Here is a 5984-nt window from a genome sequence, read left to right as displayed (position 1 = left end):
TTATCCATTGGTTTTATTACCAATTTGATAAATTTTCAGACAATGACCCTAATGGAATATACATGTAGTATTTAGCAGTGCTCTACAATGAATCAAAGCCAATCTACTATTACTATGCTTAACCCTTTAATGACCAGGTGTACCATACAGTCGCCTTTCAAACATGCTCTGTAATATTATTGTCAAGATAATGAATTGGCGCTAGTTTTGAACGTGTTGGTAAGCATTCCTGCTTTGTTTAGGTGGTGCAACTCTACTATTTGCCACTAACTACACAGTACAGCGCTGATCTTGTTGGGAATCTGTGATGCCATTTATTTGTTGAACTTTCCCAATCTTTATTGGACTATGGTGGGAAAATCAGATGAGTTACAGCATTGAAATAATTCTACACTGTTTCTAGTACAATAGTGGGTGCACATGCAAAATTTGAACATAAAATAAAAAAAAAATGTTTAAAAATTACTTTTTAGAGATGACACTTCTAAATAATCCAGCGATTCCAATGTTACAGATGAATTTCTCATTTTATTTTCAAATACTAAAAAATTCATTTTTTCAATTTTCGTTAATATATAATTTTTTTCAAATTATTCATTCTGGCAATTGATGCATGAATTGCCTCCAACTTTACACGTGTGCAAAATTTCAGATCAATTGGACAGGTAAAAGTGTGTCAAATATTGGTTATAAGATTTTTAGCTGACAAAATTATTTTTGCAATTTTTCAAAATTGAAAAAAATATATATTTTTTTAATTTTTAAAATCATTTATTTTGTCATTTGATTCATACATTGTCTCCAACTTTTTGCAAGCGGGCAAAATTTCAGATTGATATAAGTTTAAGTGGGTTAAATTTCGATTATAAGATTTGTAGCAGACAGACAGACAAATAACAAGAAGTGAAGTTAAAGAGAAGTGTTGTAAAATATATGTTTAAAAATTACTTTTTAAAGACAACACTTCTAAAAAATCCAGTGTCTCCAATGTAAAGCATGTACAATGAATTTCTAATTTTAATTTTGAATATTAAAAAATTAATTTTTTAATTATTTTAATACATAAAAGAAATTAAATTTTCAAAATTATTTATTCTGTCAATTGATTCATGCATTGTCTCCTACTTTATGCAAGTCTGCAAAATTTTGAATAGATTGGACAGTTAGAAGTGTGTCAAATATCGATAATAAGATTTGAAGCAGACAAAATTTTTTTTTAATTTTTTTTATTGAAAAAAATAATATGCATTTAAAAATTATTTTTTAAAGACAACACTTCTAAAGAATCCAGTATCTCTGATGTTAAACATGTATAATAATTTCTAATTTTTGTTTTCAAATATGAAAAAAAGTAGTGTTCAAATTTTTTTAATATATAAAAATGTTCAAAATTTTCAAATTTACTTATTCTGTCAACTGAATCATACATTGTCTCAGACTTCATGCAAGTTTGTAAAATTTCAGATCGATTGGATAGGCAAAAATGTGTTGAATATGGATTATAAGATTTGTAGCAGACAAAATTATTTTTAAATTTATCTTAATATTGAAAAAAAATTTAAATTTTAAAATTATTTTATTCTGCCAATTGGTTCATGCATTGTCTTCAACTTTACGTAAGTGTGCAAAATTTCATATCAATTGGACTAGTAGAAGTGTGTCAAATATCAATTATAAGATTTGTAGGAGACAAAATTATTTTAAAATTTTTCCTAATATTGGAATTTTTTTAGATTTTAAAATTATTTATTCTGTCAATTGATTCATGCATTGTCTCCAATTTTACGCAAGTGTGCAAAATTTCAGGTCGATTGGATAGGTAGAAGTGTGTTAAATATTGATTATACGATTTGTAGCAGACAAAATTATTTTAAAATTTTTCTTAACATTGAAAAAAAATGTTTTTAATTTTTAAAATTAATTATTCTGTCCATTGATTCATGCATTGTCTCCAACTTTAAGCAAGTGTGCAAAATTTCAGATCGATTGGAGAGGTAGAAGTGTGTTAAATATTGATTATAAGATTTGTAGCAGACAAACAAGCAACAAGAAGTGAAGTTAAAGAGAAGTGTTGTAAAAAAAAATTAGCAAGTTTTCAAAATTATTTATTATGTCAATTGATACATGCATTGTCTCCAACTTTACGCAAGTGTGCAAAATTTCTGATCGATTGGAGAGGTAGAGGTGTGTTAAAATCAAATATAAGATTTGTAGCAGACAGACAGACAAACAAACACCAAGAAGTGAAATTAAAGAGAATATTTTTATCACTACTATTGAGAAACACTAATTCAGTTTACCTATTTTATGTCTCCATACACTGGCCAAGTGATTGCATTATTGAAGTGTACTTGTAATATTTTTTGCCTTTCCGACTCCTTCACGAGCTTTACCATAAAGACTTTTCTTCTCCAAGAAAATGTCCTAGTCTATGTGAACAACATCTTGCTTCTCCATTCTCTAGTGAATCTAAGGAAGACTTTGGATCAAGAGTCTTCTGAAATTGGATACGATATTGATTTCACCATTATGCCTGAAACCAGATCTGAAAGCAAATTTGAAGAAGAAAATGAATCAATCATGATTGAAATTAAAAGAACGGAAGGTGGAAACCTGGCCTATCGACCTGGATTCTGGCATCTCAACCTGGACTCTGGCCTTTCAACCTGGACCCTGGCCTTTCAGTCTGGACCCTGGCCTCTCGACCTAGACCTTGACCTCTCAACCTGGACCTTGGACTCTTAATCTCGACCCTGGCTGGACTCTCAGTCTGGACCCTGGTCTCTCAACCTGTACTGTGGCCTCTCGAGCTGAACCCTGGCCTCTCAACCTGGACCCTTGCTTCTCAACCTGGACTTTGGTCTCTCAGCGTCCACCCTAGCCTCTCAAAATGAATCCCTGGCCGATCAGCCTGGACCCTGGCTTCTCAACTTATAGCCTGGACCCTTGCTTCTCAACCTGGACATTGGTCTCTCAGCCTCTACCCTAGCCTCTCGAAATGGACTTTGGCCTCTCAGCCTTAACCCTGGCCTCTCAACCTGGACACTGGCCTCTCTGCCTAGACATAGGCCTCACAACCTTGGCCCTGGCGTCTTTGGCCCGACAACCTTGATTTTTTCCTAACATCAAGGATGTTGGAAAAACACAAAAATTCTTTGAAAATTTTGATCTTGAATAAGGCATTTTTGCTAAAATATTACTAGAGTTTATTGCAAGTTTCTTGGACTTCTTATTGTTGGTAGCAAAAGTAAAGTATACTAAAATGATAATCAATGTTCCATACTTATCTATACACTACTTAGTGACTGTAATCACTAGGAATAATGAGAAAAAAAATTTTATGCGCTTTAAAAAAATGTGTTTGTTAAAGGGTTAACAAAGGTTTTGCGTGCCAAAAACTCCAATGTGACTTATATTAGGGTTGACTTCCTGCAACACAAAACAGTAACAAGTGGTTGTTTAATCAAATAATGTGTTTCTTGATGGATAATATTGAATATCAAGCTTGTACTTTTATTAAAAACCTTGTAACATAAGAATTACCAGGTGGTCCTGTCTTACCCCAGCCTGGTCCCATCTTACCCCAGTGGGGTACGATGGGACCAGCTCACTTTTTTTAATCTGTACAGAAAACTGTGTTGTTTGCAAAATGTCTAAGTTGTAGCTTAGAAGCCCATTGCTTAACTACACTTTGTGATAGGTTTAGGGTTTTTTAGTAATTCATGGCATAGATGCTACATACTTGTTAGGGATTTCAGTCCTGTCTTACCCCATCTGACTATATTGCACCTGAGATTACTATTTGGTAGCCTATTTTAAGAAAATTAATTTGCCCTCTGGGCATGTGCTCTTGAATTAGCCTAAGAGGCTAGTTATCACGATGCTTGCCAATTATTGTGCTTAGTTTTGCCTTATTCTGCGGATGCTAGCATTAAAGATGTTTCAGCTCACATTGACCAATGTCCAAGATTTATTCTGAACGTCATGATGTCTAGGCTTTCCAATGACTTCAGTGAGTCTATTTGTTTTAATAACATTCAAATTTTCCTCTGTTGAACTGTTGTTGTTGTTGGGGCATTTGCTGCGGCTGTCCTCTTGTTTATAATCAGTATGCTGGTGGATCTGGTGAGTGAAGGTGCTAGTGTGTTGTCAAACGGGTGGACCGGCCCATAAAAAGCATTGATCAGTTCGAAATCTCTAAATAGCATGTCCTTTTATAGTACCTGTATTATTGCACCATGCTGAGTCAGATACATGTCAATGCCTGCAGGCTGCAGAAGACCAGGTGGCATCTATGTTCTGATTCTTGGATCAGGGGAACCTCCTACACACGCCCTTTATTGTCAAAGCATATTAGAGCTTTCAGGAGTTGAACCTACAGATGCCACTGTCTGCAGCAAGCTCCATCTTTGTCACTTTGTGGATGTCTGCTATTCTACAGTTCTACCTCATGTAGATTTTTCCTCCAGCATCTGCTTGGATTTCCTGTGCTCTGCAGTCAATTCAATGCCACCTCAAATTACACAGAATTACTTTCAAGACTTCTGAAGTTCCCATTCTCTGGAAGCAGTATTATCCTTAACATCTACAGATCTATACTGATGGATCACGGGCTGCCACTGGATCTGTCTCTGCTGACCTACATGTGCCATCAACCCAACTTGAGACTGGGTGGCTATGTGGCTGCTAGATCCAATGCACACTGTACTGGATGTGAACTTTTTGCTATATACAAGGCTATGCAGCTTGCCATCACGGATGTGTCTCTACAGAGTAAACCAGTTCTCATCTTGTCTGATTCACAAGCAGCACTGCACTTGATTTCTTCCACTTATGGTGTCTCTAATAGTTGGATTGTCTTTCAGATACAGAAATTGATGCAAACCAAGGGGCTCAATACAATTGAATGGTGATGTGCTGGATTTGTGGTCACAGTGGTCACAGCCAGATTTTTGGTAAAAAAAATTTACTGACAGAATTGCAAACATTGCACACTCAAATGATCACTCTGCAAGATCCACTTTTGTGCTTTTGGGAGTGGCAATAATTGTAACACTGAGCATCCTGGTGGTCACCAGAACTAAAAGTTCTGGCCTCATGAAAGGAAGTTTTCAAGCTGGACCTGAGAGCAGCAGTGGATTATGTGGTTTAAGGATCTTTACCATGCTCTGCAGAAAGTGCTAAGGCTTGTCTGCAACTTGGCCATGATGGTGTGAAGGCCCACTAGGCTCATTTCAATTTGTCTAATTCCAGTATGTGCCCTACATACAATATGGAGGACACTATTAGTCATTTTACCTTACAGTGTTCACTCCACTCATTTCACCTTGCAGAAACCAGAGGAGGGAGTTGTGCTCAAACTTGGAAAATCTTTCACTTCCTTGGAACCTTGTATTAGCTCTTGGTGGGGGAGACATCTCTCAGTAAATTTGCACAGCAGTAATTCTTTGGCTGGGATAATACCTGCTGATCTGCAGCATGGTGAATTGTTATTTATTAATACTATTGTGTCCCTGATTATCCTATTATGCACCTCCAAGTATAAGAAGTGGGTTTCTGCATTGGTGGTTAATGGCAGGAACCATCATCTTGCTGCAAGGTTGCCAGTCAAAGTGTAGTGGCTTTGATTTGTCTTTGTCTGGCTTATGTTGGGGTTGGTTCATATCTTATCTTTTTGACATGGCTTATACTACTGTCACAGGTGCCTTCATTTAGGAGTTGAAGATTTAATAGAACACTTCTCCTTTTTGTTGAATATGATTTTGGTCAGCAGGTATTAAGTATGTGTGCCTCTTGTTAGTCTTGTATTACTTGCATGTCTGTGCTGTGCTTTGCTTTGTGTGCTTTCGGGCAGTGGCAATTACCCAAGAGCCCTATACAGTTCAGAACTCCATTAATAGGAGTGATGGTAGCTTATCTTACTTGAACTGATTGTCTAACTTCCTTGCGTCTTCCTTGTGAATATGTGCAGAGAAAAATGAAGC

This window comes from Hyalella azteca, unplaced genomic scaffold, assembly GCF_000764305.2.
Source record: "Hyalella azteca isolate HAZT.00-mixed unplaced genomic scaffold, Hazt_2.0.2 contig13172, whole genome shotgun sequence".
In the NCBI taxonomy this organism is placed as follows: Eukaryota; Metazoa; Arthropoda; class Malacostraca; order Amphipoda; family Hyalellidae; genus Hyalella; species Hyalella azteca.
This window is presented reverse-complemented; position numbering follows the sequence as displayed.